The following is an 18393-nucleotide window of genomic DNA, read 5'->3' on the forward strand; positions in this document are numbered from 1 at the left end:
GTAATTCTAGGTAATCAGGAGGCTGAGGATTGAGGTTTGATTATGGCCCAGGCAGGAAAGACTGTGAGATTATTATCACCAATTAAATCTCAGAAACATCTGAAAGTGCTGCTGTGTCTCAAGTGATAAGAGTTCTAGCATTCATCCAAAGGAGTTCAGGGACAGCTCCCAGCCCAGCGTTCAAACCTCCGAAGACAAAAAAGTAAACAAACAAACAAAAAAACACCTCACTAAACACTATTCATAAACTGCTTTGTTAAACAGCAATAACTCCCATAAGACTACTTAAAGTTAATTAAAAATGTGATAAAATACAAGTCATTTTGGGAACTAGAAATAGTATACAGGGGACAAAGTAAATTTTACATCATGCAGTTTGAGTTGAAATTTTTTCTATAGTCTTCTAACATCATTTATGAAATTGACAATACTGCCAATTATAGGTCAATTTCCTTGAGGAACAGATTGAATTCTGCTGTTTTTTCATAGCAAACTGTAGATGTGATTTTTTTGCCACTTATTGAAGTATATCTGATATTTTAAAGTAGATTTTTCCGAATATAATATTAATTTAATCAATCATTTCATTAGGGAGATGTTGGTCAAATTTTTTTTCTAGTAAATCTTATCACTTATAATAAATGAGAGCATGCTGTGATAGTCTCCTATTAACATGACAAAATACTTTATAAAATTCACTTAAAAGGGGGAAAGATTAATCTTGGCTTCTGATTTTATACATTTCAGTTTATGTTTCTTAATTGTTTTGGGTTGGTGGTGGCACAGTACCCCATGTCAGGAACACGTGATGGAGTATGAGTATTCATGGAATCCAGGAATTAAAGAAGAAGTGACATAGAAGTGGGAGAGGGAGAAACTAATGTATGGAAAGAGGGAGAGGGAGAAGGAAAAGGAGACAGTGAAGAAAAAGAAGGAAGAGGAGGAAAGGACTTGACCTTAACATACATTTTGACTACAAGTTCTCGGTGACCAAATCTCTACAACTATGCTGACTTGAAAGGGTTCACCTCTTTATGGCAACATAGTGAAAGTTAATTATTAATCTCAATCCTTTAAGATTTCAGATTTAATTTCTAGAGTGGTGGGTAGATATTCCTATACATTGTGATAACTTCTGTTCCTAAATATTTACTTGAATTAATTAGAGAAGCTATTTGGCATGGAGGTGTTTTGGTTATAAAATTGCTGGAGCGATATTTTGAGTGCAAATATATTTAACAGATAAGGAAGCTTCAAGATATTTCATTTTATGACCTACAAAAGTGACTACATCATCTAACTCATAATGACTTGAATTTTTCATAATTTTATGACATTTTCATTCAAGATTTTGTCATCTAATGAAGTTCTTTCTAGTTGAAGGAAAAATAAATACTATTACAATCATTAATTTCTTAATTATTTTATAGAGTAGGCATAATATGAATTTCCCAACATTCAAAAATAATTTATATTCAAGTCTATAGGATAAACGGATAAGTCATGGAATATCTTGCTTTATCTCATATTGAGATTGATTCAATATCTAAAAATCACTGTTAACATAAAATACACGAAATTCAGTGTTTCGCTGAAATGTCTTGGTAATCAAACCTCAGAAACATATGAGCAGTAACTAAGATTTTTATATATTCAAAAAAGTATGGATCTATATTTTATTTCAAAAAGATTAAGTTTAAAAGAAGAGAAAATCATGTGACCACAGTTGATAATCCTTAATGAAAAATTGCTTAATTCACCCTGACAGAGCCTATTGCTTTTAGTTTACATGAGAAATTTGTTTAACGATCCCTTTGTTGCTTTTGAATTTATAGTACTTCAATTTGTGCAAAGATTCTGTCATTTAAATCTTCGAGTATATATTTTTTCATAAAAATGAAAACTTTTTTTCACACTGCAGGTTCAGGTTTAATAACTAAATAAATATCTAAATGTTAATTTCTTAAATTGAGCCTCTAGAATTCAAAGAATAAGAAATTTATTTTATTGTTAAATGTATTATATGTGTGCTGAATATGAATATCTCAAGCCTGTAATCCTCACTACTCAGGAAGCTGGGGTTCAAAGTCAGACTTGGCAACAAAGAAAATATCTTATAAATATGTTAGAAACAATCACAAGAAAGAAAAAAAACATTTGAATACTTATCTTGAGGTTCATTTCACCTAACATCAACATATCTGACCTTTTCTGCTTGTTTCAGACTTGTCCCACCCCCACGGTATATCCCCTGCTTTCACTGTATTTGATGATGGTATAATTTGTGGAGGGGAAGAGCAAAAATAAACCGTTTAAATAGGGATACAGGTCGACCCATTGCAACAATGAGATGTAAAAGTCGTTATGTCAAAAAACAAACTTTACAAACTTTAGCCCCTGGGGGATGGGGGACGGTGTGAAAAGGGATGGGTTGGAAGAGGAAACAAAGGAGAAGGCAACAATGCTTGATAAGAAACGTACTCATTACCTTGCCCATGTAATTGTAACCCCTGTGTACAGTATTTTCACAATAAAAATAATTATTTAATTAAAAATAATTTTTTAAAAGCCAGCCTTGGGAAGAAAGTTTGTGAGATGCATCTCAATTAATCATAAACACTCATCACAACACACACACAAAGCCAGAAGTGGAGTTGTGACTCAAATATTAGAGCAATATCCTTGAGGGGGGGAAAAAACAACTAAGGGATAGGTCTTGGTTTTTTTTGTCGGTTGTGGGGCCTAAAATCTGGTCCTGGGTGCTGTCCGTCAGCTTTTCATCTCAAGGCTAGCACTACCATGTGAGCCACTTCCGAATTTTTCTGCTTATGTGGTGCTGAGGAATCGTACCCAGGGCCTCATGTGTGGAAAGCATGCATTCTAGCGCTGAGCCACCTTCCCAGCCCAGGGATAGGTCTTGAGTTCAAATCACAAGAACAACACACACACACACACACACACACACACACACAATATTATGTCTAAATTCTTATTTTAGTTTCAAGAAATAAACAATATCATGAACAGTAATATTTTTTACATATCCTGCAACTTTGGTGAGTTGCTTTTAGTAAAATTTTTCTTAGATTAAACATAGGTTATTAAAATTAAAATTAATCAAGTATATTTATAATTACTCATAACATCTTGTTGTACAAGAGTTGGTATTTTTTCTGTAGCCATAAGAAATATTCTGAGGGGCAGCTGGGAAGGTGGCTCAGTGGTAGAGTGATTGCCTTGCATGCCTGAGGCCCTGGGTTCAATTCCTCAGCACCACATAAGAAAAAAAACAAGCCGGAAGTGGCGCTGTGGCTCAAGTGGTAGAGCGCTAGCCTTGAGCTGAATTGCTGAGGGACAGCGCCCAGGCCCAGGGTTCAGGCCCCACGACCGGACCTCCCCCCCAAAAAAAGAAATATTCTGAGTAAAAAAAGAAAGGAAGAATAGAAGAAAATGAAAGAAAGAAAAAGAGAAAGAAACAAGAGAAAGAAAGAAAAGAGAGAAAGAGAGATAGGTACGGATGGAGGGAACGAGGAAGGAAAGAAGAAAGAAGGAAGGAAGGAAAAAAGAAAGGAATGAAGGAACAAAGGAAGGAAGGGAGGAAGGAAGGGACAAAAACAATTTAATCTATAAAATCTGCTATTTAGCCCAAAATAAACTTCATGTAATTAACCCTAGTAAATGCAAGTTTGCAATTTTCCTTTCTCTGCCTGTTCCACATGCATGAATGAAACAAACAAAAGAAGGATCAGAAATAACCAGGTGAATCTGTTTGCATCTATAGTAAATATGTATACAAATCTTTTTCTCATTTTTAACATCATCAAATAACTATTTGCAAACAATTTACATTTAGTTATAAATATTCAAAAATTTGAAGTAACCAAAGGATGTCAATATATTATAGAATATGAGTACTAGTAATAAGAGTGCTATTAATATTTATTAATTTATTATTATTGATATTCATTTAATATTACAGTCTTCATGTTATATTAATTATAAAATTTTTATTTTGTATTTTATCAGAGAAATTAGTATCCTCTGATTTTTTGGTCTGTGAGAGTCTACTAGCAGACCGTATTAAAATCAAAGGAGATCTGTATTTGTTGGCTCAAACGAATATTTCTGAAAGCAATTAACTCATCAGAGATTGTTCAAATACTTCATAAGGGCCTTTGAAAGGCTGTACCATGTTTACATGGTTACCTGTGATGTGATTCAAGAGCCACTAAACAATCTTACTTCACTTTGCCATCAGTATAATTATTCATTCACATAATTCACATGTTATAAGCTTGTCCTTAAGTTATTATCTTCTATGAAATAGTATCCAAATGATATATCACACTGAGTTAAAGAAAAAGTTTCAAAGTGTATTGGATGATGTAACTCCTTCCAGATACACATGTTGAAATTCTATTCCCCTGTCTGGTGGCACACACTTAAATTCCTAGTGGTATTGGAGTATTGAACCCAAAACACCATACTTGTGAAATAGCATCTCCATTACTGCCATACCTGCAGATTGTAGATGGATTGCTTATTTTGAGGTAGTATCACTATGCCTGGGCCTGATTGGACTGCAGTCCTACTAAAACAAGCATAAAACACTGCACCCAGGAAATGGTTAGTTTCTGAAACTTCTTTTTTTGTCTAGGCTTCCCTGGAACTGGAATTCTCTAATTGTTGATGCCCAAGTAGATAACATTACAGGTTTGAGCCACTTTATTCACTAAGCTATACAATTTCAAAATGTCTTGATATTGCCTATATTTGTGCTTAACATATATAGTTAACCTTAATTTTCTCCCTCTTAAGTTTAGTACTCTTGAGCTGAAAACATTGGCTTTCTTGATATACATGGCTTTGTTTTGGATGGAATCACATCACAATAAAAAAATCTCCCAAAAGTTTATTTCAAAAATCATGGAAAAGAAGGCTTCAGGTTGGAAAAAAATTGATCCTTAAGTTCTAAATGCAATACATTTATAGTGTTAGTCAATGCTTTCCTAATTATGAGAAGGAAGGTAGAAATGTGAAAGATGTTAGATATAATTTGATAACCTTCTGGTTCTCCATAGAAATTCTGTAGTTGCCACTTCATGTTATCTTCCTTCCTTAAAGCTTGCTTTAAAACCCTCTGGGTAGATATTGGCTGAACTGATTGGTAATCTTCTCCAGGAAATGAAGCTGATTTTAGAAGGCTGATGGTGTAGTAAATAAAGGAATGATGAGAATGAGCACAGATATTGTCACAAAATGAGCAGACCTCCATTATATAATTTGCAAATATCTTTAGTAAGACTTAATTTTTATGCTGTAGTAGGAGCATCTATACAATGCTGAGAATTAGAATTCTACACAATATACAATGAGAATTGGAATTCTACAAAATATGAAACATTGTTAGGTAAGGGTTGTTCAAGGATGTAATCTTAGCTAGGTAAGAGATTGAGATCTGAAGATTACAGTGTGAAGACAGCCTGGAGTAGGAACGATCATTCGATACTTAATTCCAATTAGCCACCAAGGGAAATGGATTTCTAGGTCAAATGGTATGTAGAGCACTGGCCTTCAACATAAAAGCACCATCCAGGCCCTGAGTTTAAGCCCTGGGATCAACAGAAACAAAAACACAAAATACAACATAGAGTTAGATATTTTATAATGAAGCATACTCTAATGTACTCTTCAGTGTTAGAAAGACTAAACTTCTGTGTTACCTTTATAACCTAGCACAATAAGTGTTATTGTTCATTTATTAAGCAGGAAGGCTTACTCAGATTTAGAACTTTGAAGGTTTCAGTGTATGTTCAGTTGGTTTTATTGATTTTGGGGCCTGTGACAAGACAATGTCAAGGTGGGGAGTATGTCAAAGAGAAATGTTTCGACCTAGAATGATTAGAAGATAAAAGAAGAAAGTAGATGAGAATCTAGTTCTCATGTGTTTCACTCTAAAAAATTTAATCTCCAGAAGAACTATTCAGGTATTCTCCACAGTCTGGGAGGAAATAGAAAGTCATTTTTCTTTAACACGTAGGTCTTTCTGGGGCATTCTAAAACCAAATGGCCATAACTTCACCATTGATAATGACTTGTCCAGGGGTTGCAGCAACTAGATATTTCTATAAATTCTAATCAGATCTCAGTAGACTAAATATTTTATGGAATTCCTATTAAAATATTTTCTTGCAGTCTTCATACAACATATGTGTTTATCTGTGTGTTTGTATGTGTGTATGAATAAACGAATACAACAATGTAGAGGATAAAAGTATTAGTATGGCCTTTTGTTTTTCTTCTCAAACCATGAAAGCCTGCCACAATCCCAATCAAATCCCATCCAAGATTAAAACATCAATGCTGTCCCAAAAGTTTTTCATGCAAACCCTAGTACATCCACCTCATTTAAGATGGCCATGGTATATGAGCATTTAAAGTCTTATAATTATATTGTCATCAAGGAAACAATGTACAATATTTCTTTTAAAAATACCTAGATTTTAGAACACTTATCCAGAAAATTAAAGGAAATAATTATGGTATTAATTTAAATATTTAGTCACGTAAATGGGTATTCTATATCCACAGAGGCCTATTAAACCACATGATTGAAAACCTCATCTATTACCAACTTCCATGAAGACAGTTCTTGCTGAAAATAAACGAGATGTGGTAAACAAATAAAAATGTATGCCACTAACAAATGCTGCTGTTCTAAAGCATGGAAGTGACAGAGAAATTAATGCCTGTGAACAGCAGGTTCTAAATAGTGGAATGTGATTACACCCTAAGTAGAAAAATCCACAGATATTTCAGGTTTTGTTCGTTGTTGATATTTATGAGATATATTTTGGAAAGCACAATGAATGAAAGCACGTTGTTTGTAAAACTTTGCTGGCTGATAGAAACTTATTGAAATGTATCAAATGAGAAGACTGACAATATGGTGGATAAGATGTGGTATGCAGCTTTAAATACAGACTGAAGCAAACCAAAGAATTGGAATTATTTTTTTCCTTAACAAATACTTTCTGGGTATATTGAGCTATACAATATAATGATGAAATAATCATGTCTGTGGAAAAGTAAGGAAAAAACACTGTCACCTTTTGAATTTCTTTTTAAAGTGAATCTTAAATGAGAAAGATGAAGAAAATTTAAATGCGTTAATAAAATATTATCAAGTATTAGTTTAATTTTTGATTAAAAGTTAAAACAAACTGACAGACTATTAGTCCTGGAACATGTTTTCTTTTGTTCTTGTTTTTTTTGGGGGGGTATATATATTTTTTTCAGAAAGGCATCCTTGTCTTAACCATTTCCCATAAAATTTATGCTGTCATAGGATCAGAGGGTTTTTTTTGCCTAAATTAAGATAATAGCAGGCTCATTTTATGCCAACACAATATATAAACACCAATGACATTTTTCACTGAACAACCACTCATAAAAAATCATAAAATAATAAAGTGAAAATCCATGTCAATATTTTTGTCGGTCATGGGGCTTAAATTTTGGGCCTGGGAATTGTCCATCAGTTCTTCAGCTCAATGCTACCACAGTACCACTTGGGCCACAGTGCCATTTCTTGTTTTTAGGTGGTTTATTGGAGATAAGAATCTCACAGACTTTTCTGCTCAGGCTGGCTTTGAACCACGATCCTCAGATCTCAGAATCCTGAGTAGCTAGGATTACAGTCACCAAAGCTCAAATCCAAGTCAATTTTTTAAAAAGCAAGCTTATTGAAACTTCTGGCTTTTTCCAATAAACAATCTTATTTTTTCAGTATTAGTTTATAACTATGAGTTACTTTTAGATGTAACTGTGAATTTTTTAATAGAATCAAATATAATTCTTACCATTACTCTGTATTTCACAAAAATCCACTGTAATGGATTTTCACCAAAGTCAATTATTACATACTATCTCACACACTACTGTTATTACATTCTGTATTGCATATAGTGTGAAGTGAAAATAATTTCGAAAATTTCATATAAATTTTAGGTGCTATTTTAACATTACAAATTCACATCTGTGGTTTTAACTAAGGAAAAAATTTAGAGTTAAAAATAAAATATGAATGGGAAGGGATGGGAAGGGGAAACAAAGGAGGAGGCTACAATGCTTGATAAGAAATGTACTCATAATCTTGCCCATGTAATTGCAACCTCTCTGTAGAGTATTTTCACAATAAAAAAAAGAAATGCAAAAAAAACAAATATGAATGTTTAGTGTGTCCCAATTAAACCAAAAATTCTGAGTTCATCCACATGAAATTATTTTCTTTCCACTAAACAATTTGAAGTATTACCATTGAAAATAGTTAGGCAAGAGGAGGCAAAATTCAGATCACGTCAAACAACGTCTGTTATTTTGCTAATCCCTCCACTAAGAAGATCTCCCTATTCCCAGTTGTCACAAAAATTGAAGTATCTCTTAGAATTCTATTTGGAAAACTTCTATATCATTGATTCTTTTTGTATTTTCTATTATATGAAACAAAATATAGACACAAAACAATTGAAATAAAATACACACATATGTTGAAGCCATCACAGCTGGAAAACAACCAACAAATTGGAACTTCACCAGGAACAAAAAGATATTGTGCCCACTTTATTTTTTTAAGTACAAAACCTTCAAATACATGTTAATTTGAGTAGAACTATAAAGATAACTGTCTCTCAGAAATAAGGTTGTGCTAATTTGTAATTAAATTCATCTGGATGAACCTAATATAGCAAGTCCCTTGAATGAATCAAATTGTTTAAAACAAATGTAACTGTATGTGAAGCAAGATCTGTACATATTTAAAAGAAAAATTGCTACAGTATCAAATCACAAAAATCATGACATACTTAAAAATTTCAGAAATGCAATTAGAGCAGTGTACATGAAGTACATAATTTAAAACTACTCCAAATTACAGTGCTTTTAGAAGACTGAATATGTGTTATCTAAAGGAAAAATCAGCACATTATATAAATGAAATTAAAAATCTCATGAAAAGAGAGAATTGAAAATAATATTTTAATAAATGGTGGTCAAAATCTAGTACTGACAAAATTGCATACCTATTTAGTTAGATTCAAAAAAGACCCAAGTTACTCAAGCTGATTTAAAACTTTGGCAAAATAGTAGAATACAACTGTAACATTATTATGGATGTTGACTCTGGCATGGAATTAATTTCCTCTTTAATCTGACAAATTAATATATCAAAGAACATAACTTCTCCAACTAAATATCAGACCTAACTAAACATACAACCAGAAAACTCATCATGCAAGCCATATTGCAGCTGGGGTAAAAGAAAAATCAGTCATACTGATTCTCTATTTATTTTAAACGTTGTTTTTTTTTATAAATTATTTCCTTTATCTTGCATTTTTCAAACATTGTGTTAAATGCTGTATATCTTGGTAACTAAATTTGGATGCCTCCTTTATTTTGAGTAAAATATCTCACTTTAGTTCCTAACCCATGAAATGAGGTTGTTTGAAAACAAATGCTAATAACCACTGTTTATAATACACAAGATCTCACAAGCATGATTTCAGGAAGCATAGGTTAACATTTTGATATTGTGGTCACGTGACTGATGAGGTCTATCTGTTTGAGTATAGTTGTACATAGATTCCTCAGCCTAAATTTAGCCACTGTTAAAAAATGTTTATATCTCTATCTTTCACCCATCAGAGATGAAACCTGAGTATCAAGTCTAAGGAAAATGATAAGGTAAGAATTTAGCTTTTCTGGATATAAAGTAAACAAAAATGCAGCATAAACTAACTCATTGTTTTAAAGTCAACCTATGTCTCTAAAACATGTTAACAAATTCCCTACAATGTGTAGCATTCTCAAGAAGGGAATCGGGAATGTGAGAAGAGGACTAAGCAAGTATTGTTTTCAAATATACATAATTTGGGTTTACCTCTTTTTTTCGTTAGAGGCATTTTTGATAAAACTGTTTGAATAATTGATTTCCTGTTCAGGTATAATATATCCTAGTTGCATATACCAAACTACATTCAGAAAATGGCATATAGTAATTAAGTAAAGACAACTTATTCAATAAATAGCAAAAAGTATATACCTACAGGGTAATATTTGAACAGTGCATTGGAATTATTCTAATACAATAATTAGTTTAAAAATTTCATATTGACATTAATTAACTAGAGTATCTTTATGCTAATTGGACAAGATTGTCTTTCTAAATGAGCAAAACTTATTTCTCCTTTTACTTTATCAGGGAAATATGTGAACAAAAAATGGAAAATAACATATAACTGTACAACTCCAATGCATTTTTTACTTTTTATTAGCAAATGTTAATTTCACAAAGTATTTTATTGTGTTATACACATACATCCATATAATGTAGCTTGCTAAATTTTTTCCTTTTATAAATTTCATTATCCTATTTTTATACTTATGTTTTATTATGTCATTATACTAACCTAGGAAATATTTGAACATATTTACTCCACAATGTTTCTCTTCATTTCCTCTCTTACATTTTTTTCCAAATTTAATCAGTTTCCATCTTTTACACCTGGGTCATTCATTTTTCTTTCTTGGACTAGAGTCTGCATATGAAAAATATAGTATTTGTTTTTCACAATAAGACTTATTGCTTTAATATGAAGGTTTCCAGTTCTATCTATTTTCTTGAAGATGATATGATTTCACTATTCTTTGTGGCTAAATAGTATATCATTGTGTATATATGTATATATGTATATATATTACACTTTCTTTCTTCAATGAGTGATTAAGAAACATGTAGGTTAATTCTGTAGTTACTCATATTTTTTATGTGGGAGAAGGAAAGGTGGAAATAATGATGTTTGGAATGAGAAACATGCTCTTTAAGCAGACACTCTTGTATTTAAAACATCTTCTTAGCTGCTCTTTCATCAGTATTATATAATGCATTGAATTAAAAAAATAAAATTTAATTACATTGGCAAAGGTGTTCTTTTTCAGTATCTATATTACTTTTTACTAGTGTTACATTTAGTATGTCATGTGAGTATGGGGATGTATGTGAGCATGAAAATCTAGGCATGTTTGTATATGTAGTTGACTCGAAAGAAGCTGAATTTTTGTGAGATACAGGATTCAAATAAAAATTTGAGACCTGTAAGTTGCTAAATTGGTATATCTGTCCAGTTTGTGGAGTGTGATTTCAAGATCACATTTTGGTAGGTTTCATACCAAGTAAGTAGATGTTTCTAATCAAAAATCATAAGGAATAAAACAACAACTCTGTTTCATAATCATTCAGTCTTAGTACTTCAGACATTGTATTAATTGGAAAAAAATAATTGAAAGTATGATGGGTCAGTAGTTAGCCTTTAGTCACTACATTTTCCCCAAAAACTTCAGATGTACTCTTTTGATATTAATTACAAATATATTTATCAACATACAGATATAATATGAGCTTATATATGTAAATATATGTATATATTATAAATATGTCAATTATTTAGTTATATTTTACATGTGCATCATAAATATTGATTTATATATAAACGTAATTTATCTCATCATATATACATATCTACATATATACATTTTTCCTTTTTTTTGGTCAGTCCTGGGGCTTGAAATCTGGGCTTGGGTGCTGTCCCTGTACTCTTCAGCTCAATGTAAGAACTCTACTGCTGGAGACATAGCGCCACTTCCAGTTTTCTGGTGGTTTACTGGAGAGAAATATTTCATGGAATTTCCTGTCTGGGCAGGCATTAAACTATGATCCTCAGATCTCAGCCTCCTGAGTAGCTAAGGTTATAGGCATGAGCCATGGGCGCACGGTTAAATTTATATATCTGAGATTTGTTAGTGGAACAAAGGGTACAGAAACTATTATTCTTATCAGGAAAGGACTTCACACTGACAGGTATCATTACAAGAAGAAATACGATAAATATTCACAGTGGCACAAAAATCCCTTAGATGCCTTGCAAGACAGCATGTTTTTCCATTCACTGCATGTGGTTTGAGCGGATTGCAACCCAAGTGAATGTAGAAGATATTGGACCCTAACAAAACTGACAATTGCATAAACCCAGTCCTCTATGACAGATTTAACAAGGCCTATCTTGGAGATTCTTGTTAGGGACATGATAAAAAATTTATAGTTTAGTTGTGATTACAGAACAGTTTTACACCTGTCACTAAGCCATTACCTTTATTTAACACAGTCCCTTTTTCTCTAACTTATATTTTCTTGGCTCAGGAAACTGTTTTTTGCTTGTGAAAACCTGGCTGTTTACAATATAGAAATGGGTTTTTCATCCTTTTGAAATTATTGTCTGTATAGTGTTCTATGAGATGAGCTTCCTATGATATTCTATATCATAGGAATAAATTACTCTGATTCAAACTTGGACAACAGCTAGCTTGTTCTCTCTCCTAGGAAACCATCTGTATAGACTTTTTACATGTAAACAGACCCTCATTTACTTACAAAAGTCTGTCAGTGAGTCAAACCTAACTCACCCAAGTGAGGTGAATTCCTCTCTCATGCTTCTTTTACATTAAAAATGGCAAGAACTGTTCAACAATGCATATACTTTTTAATGTGAAGTGTGACTCCTATTTTCCATAATGTGAATCAAGGAGAGGAATCAGTTTAAGATGTGAAAGAGCCTTTCTAAGAGTTTTGGACCTTGAAAATTGTCCTGGGTATTCATTTTTGGAAAAATATTCCTTTTCAAAGACAAAGGACTCTTTTTTCTTATATTGTGCAGGTACTGGGATTTGAACTCCTGGCCTTGAGCTCTACCTGGGCTTTAATTCTCTATGTTTAATCTATAGACCTGAGCCACACTTTCACTTCTTCCTTTTACCAAGAGTGGAGAAAAGAATCTCCTAGGTTTATCTACTTGGAATAGCTTCGAATTGCAATTATCAAATTTGAAACGGTTCCAAGCATTCCGTCTAAGGCATATTCAACAACTAGTGAAACTTGTGTTGGCTATAATTATGTATCTTTCTCTATGTGTGCACGTTTACATGTGTATATGTATGTGTGTATTTGTGTGTATGCTAACGTGCAAGTGAACCTACATAAAGGCATATACACACATATATGCATATATAAATGAATATACAAATACAAATATATGTGCATATATATGTATATCAGATGTTCAGTGATTTAATCTATAGTTCCTAGCACATTGTCATTCTCACAAAATGTACATGATAAATTGCTCTGCAGATCTGTGATCTATTATGGATATCCTTTGTACTCACATCCCCCATTAGTTTTTGACCATCCCTGTGAACAACTTCGGTCTACTTTCCATAGGATAGCTTTTTTTTCATTACAGGTAGTTACTAACTGATAATAAAAGAAAAAAGGTTGCTTGTAAAAGAAAAAAATTCTTGATTATAGCCATTCTACCTGGGGTGAGGTGATATCTCAATGTTGCTTTGATTTGCATTACTTTTATGGCTAGAGAGGTTGAGCATTTATTCATGTGACTATTGGCCATCCTTCTTTCATATTCAGAGAAGTTTCTCTGTAAGTTTTTAGCCCACTTATTTATTGGGTAGTTGTTTCTTTGAAGATTTGTTGTTGGGGGATTTAATTTGTTGATATCCAGGTAGACTTTAGATATGAGACCCTTGTCTGTTGTATGGTTAGTGAAGATTTTCTTCCAATCCGAGGACATTCTATTGATCTTGCTAGCTATGTCCTTTGCCATGCAGAAGCTCTGCAATTTCATGCAATCCCATTTGCCCAAATTTTCTTTGATTTGTTGTGTTTCTGGGACTCTATTAAGGAAATTTTGGCTTGTGCCAAGGAGACCTAGGGTTTCTCCTTTTCCATCCTGTAATGTTTTCAGAGTGTCTGATTTGACTCCAAGGTATTTGATCAATTTGGAGTTGATTCTGGTGCAGAGTGATATATAAGGATCTAACTATTTTTCTGCAAGTAGTTAACCAATTTTTCCAGCACCATCTACTGAAGAGGCTGTTAGATGTTGGAGGAGATGTGGACAGAAGGGAACCTTACTGCATTGTTGGTGGGAGAGTAACCTTGTTCAACCATGTTGAAAAGCAGTATGGAGGTTCCTCAAAAGACTCTACATAGATCTCCCCTATGATCCAGCAATCCCACTTTTGGGCGTTTCACCAAATGATCACAAATAAGACCACACTAAAGCTACCAGCACAACTATGTTTATTGCAGCATTATTTACCATAGCTAAGACATGAAACCAACCCAGATGCCCCTCAGTAGATAAATAGATCAAGAGAATGTGGTATATACACACAATGGAATTCTATGCCTCCATCAGAAAAAAATGACATTGCCCCATTTGTTAGGAAATGGAAAGGCTAGGAAAAAATTCTATTAAGTGAAGTAAGCCAAGCCCAAAGAAACATAGGTTTCATGGTTAACCTTATTTGCAACAACTAGTATATGTCTGAGTCAAGCAGAAAAGGTCAGATAGGTTGATGTCAGGGACATGAACCCTAAGATATGTATTCAAATGTTTTTAATGCGATTTTTTCTAACAGATTTAAAGATTATTTCTTTGTTGCTTTGTATGTCCCTTCCCCACGGTATAACCCCTGCTTTCACTGTATTTGATGTGGTATAATTTGTAGGGGGGGGTGGGAAATAACAATTCGTTTAAATAAGGATACGGGTGGACCCATTGCAACACTAATATGTACAAGTACTTATGTCGAAAAACGAACTTTACTACTTTGGTTGGGGGGAGTATTTGATATGGGGGACAAGGAGGATTGGAAGTTCTGGGAAGGAGAAACAAAGGAGGACGCTACAATGCTTGATAAGAAATGTACTCATTATCTTGTCCATGTATTTACAACCCCTCTGTACAGTATTTTCACAATAAAAAAGAAAAAATAATAAAAAGAAAAAATTTTTTAAAAATATATAAAATAATCTTGTAGAAGATTAAAAAAATAAAAGAAAAATAATTTTAGGTCACAGGTTAAAGTATCTTATCCCATTCCAATGATTCCTATGAGATAAAATTTATAGTAGAAGTAAAAGTGAAAAGGAACTCCTAGATATGTTATTTTACCATTTAGAATGGCAAAGAATAATATCATGTCACTGTCATAACTCTTAAAGAATGCAAGGTTAACCGATGGTTGCTTTCATGTTCCCACAAAACCAGTAGATCCTGAAGCATAATAGTAGCCCAGCAGAAATTCTAAGTAGCAGACATGGGGCATGGAAGAGAAAGAGAGGAAATGAGACAGAGTGAAAGAGAGAGAGAAATATCATAATATTGAAAGTGAATAATAGATAAACAGGAGCTGCATGAGAATATTCATACTGCTATCTTTAGACTCTAATGTGTACATTTGCAGGTATTTGATATTTGTAATCCATCAACATGAAATATAAAGTTATGTTGATAAAAATAAAAGTGACTCAGAAGAAATTATAAATGCAAAAACGATCTTCACAGCAGCAAACTCTCAGAGATATTTCATGACTTTGAAAAGGATAAAGTGGCTGAAGTTACTATAAATTTAGAAGTACAACAATTCACAAAAATAGAAAAAGATATTTATATATTTCCTTATATAACCCAAAGCAAAAAGAAAATGTTGTTTAGATGATTTTTTTAAAAACACAGTCTCTCAAGTGCTAAGAAGTTGGCTCAGTGGTAGAGTGCTTGCCTTTCATGCATGAGGCCCTGGGTTTGATTACTCAGCACCACATAAGTAGAAAATGATGGAAATGGTGCTGTGCCTCAAGTGTTAGCGCTAGCCTTGCCTGAGGAACAGCACTCAGGTCCCAGAGTTGAAGCCCCATGACCAACAAAGTCAAAATAAAACAAAACAAAACAAAACACAGTCTCTCACATTTGTGGCCTCAACTCTGTAATACTGTTGCTTCAACCTAGGGCTAAGATTTTAGTTGTGGACATGTATCAACTCTCCTGATTCAGACTCTACTTGATCATTTTTTAATAAATATTTTGTTCTTAATTTTCCTAGTTGTAAATTCACATGCACCTATAAAAAAATGGTTTGACCACCCCAGTAACCTTCTCAAAGTACCTCCTAATGATGACTAACAAAAAGTTGTATTATATAACAAGAAGTAAAACAATGCTACAAAGAAAACCAATAATTAAATAATGATTAATAAAATAAAAAACAAAACAATTACCAGTGTTTTTAGTATTTGAAGTGCACTACATATTAGATTTTACTATTTTCTCATATTCCTGTACATTTTAAACCGCCTAAGATTATGATGTTCAACAAGATTTTTATAGGCTATGAATAGTCTTCAAAGTTACACACTAAGGTTATTATTTATGGCTCATCTCAATATTTGTTTATGGCTTATATCATCTCTTGTTCCTCGCTAAAATATAAAGTAAGGAATCCCTAAATTTTAACAAGAACTGTGTAGTTAGCAAGTCTTAACCCTTCATTCTGCTTCTTTTCACAAAGACTTTGCAACTTCTCATTAACAAAATTTCTATAAATTCTGAAATGTACATACTTAGTACTATATGTCTGCTAACATAAATCTTAAATACATTATAGAAAATTTGATACCTGCCAAACAGTCCTAATTTTGGCATATTTAAGCAAATTCCTAAAATTAAAAAGATATAAAACACTAAAATTTTTAACAAGCCTTAACACTTGCTGCTGTGTTCATTATGACATGTGCCTTGTATAGAACAATTGAATTATTTCCCCTACACATCTCTTGAACCGCAAATATCTGGAATTATTTTGTTTTTGACATGTCCATCTTGACATTATTCTTAAATGTGTGCTTATGTAAGAAGTACATGGTTCTAAAATTTCAAAATTCTTCTAAACTTACTTTTTGTTGAATTGCCTAGTTTAAGAAAATCAATTACACTTTATATATAAAAAATATTCTGTGCTCAATTCAGCATCACATAAACTAACATTGTAATGATACTGAGAAGATTAGCATGGCCCCTGTGCAAGGATGACAGGCAAATTCCTGAAGCATTCCATAGTTTTACAACAATAGATGCTGGAGGGGATGTGGACAGAAGCGAACCTTACTGCATTCTTGGTGGGAGTGTAAACTTTTTCAACCATTTTGGAAATTAGTATGGAGGTTCCTCAAATGACTCCACATAGATCTCCCCTATGATCCACAAATCCCACTTTGGGGCATTTACCCAAATGATCACAAACAAGACCATACTAAAACTATCAGCACAACTACTACAATTATTGCAGCATTATTTAAGATAACTAAGATATGGAACCAACCCCGATGCTCCTCAGCAGAAGAATGGATCAAGAGGATGTGGTTTATATAAACAATGGAATTCTATGCCTCCATCAGAAAGAATGGCATCACCCAATTTGTTAGAAATTGGAAAGATATGGAAAAAATATTAAGTGAAGTAAGCCAAATCCAAAAGAACACAGGTCCCATGGTTTTCTTAATTTTCAATAACTAATATATGTATAGTATAAGCAGAAAAGGTCAAAAGGTATGTCCATATGACCAGATAACATAATGTTCCGGGAAATGAAACCCGAGATAGGGATACAAGAATTTTTCTCCTTTTTGCTATTGTTTCTAATGTACTTATAATGTGCAATGTGATTTTTTGTGTCTTTTTATAGGTTCCTCCCCATGCTATAACAAATGTTTTCACTGTATTTGAAGTTGGTGCGCCTATATCTTGTATATATGCTCTTCTAATTTGGGGAGAGGAAGGAAAAAATCAAAATGCCTAAATAGGGATACAGGTTGACCCATTGTAATAATGAGATGCACAAGACACTATGCTGAAAAATGAATGTTACAATTTAGGCAGGGGAAGAGGGGAGGGGAGTGCACTTGTGGAGGTGCGAGGGAAGGAATGGTAGGGAAAAAATAAAGGAGGAGGTAACAATGCTTGTTAGGAATTGTTCTCATTACCTAGCTCATGTAAATATGACCCCTGTGTACAGTATTTTTACAATAAAAAGTATAAAACTTTTCTAAGAGGGAGGAGTTTATTTCCTTTCTTTTGCTTATATAATATTGTTAACAAAGAAATTAATGCAAAACACTGGCATGAAGATATTTAGAATGGATGTATGTGTGTATGTGTGTGTGTGCACGCGCGCGCAAGTAGCATGCGTGTACAGGAAATTGCATTTCTGTTGGCATGCTCAGAATTTGAAATCGCAGCTTCAAGGTCTTGCTAGGCCTTTCCTCTCTAGATTGGTGAGCTACTATATAAGCTACATCTTCATTCTTGGCCCTATGCTAGTTCAATAAATTTTTGAAAAATTATCTCATGAATTTATTTTGCCTTGATTGAGTTGCAACTGTTATCCACAGATCTCGGGCTCCTGAGTAGATGTCTGGAGGAG

At 33.1% G+C, this 18393-nt stretch overlaps 1 non-coding gene across 1 annotated transcript; it reads left to right on the forward strand.

Moving 5' to 3' along the window:
• The first annotated feature begins 16927 nt into the window (after positions 1–16927).
• On the forward strand, positions 16928–17034 carry LOC122102897. The gene has a single exon (XR_006146627.1). It is a non-coding gene; the product is annotated as a U6 spliceosomal RNA (small nuclear RNA).
• Positions 17035–18393: the final 1359 nt, after the last annotated feature.

The sequence above is a fragment of the Dipodomys spectabilis genome, unplaced genomic scaffold (assembly GCF_019054845.1).
Source record: "Dipodomys spectabilis isolate Male_0828 unplaced genomic scaffold, ASM1905484v1 ptg000934l, whole genome shotgun sequence".
NCBI classification, from domain to species: Eukaryota; Metazoa; Chordata; class Mammalia; order Rodentia; family Heteromyidae; genus Dipodomys; species Dipodomys spectabilis.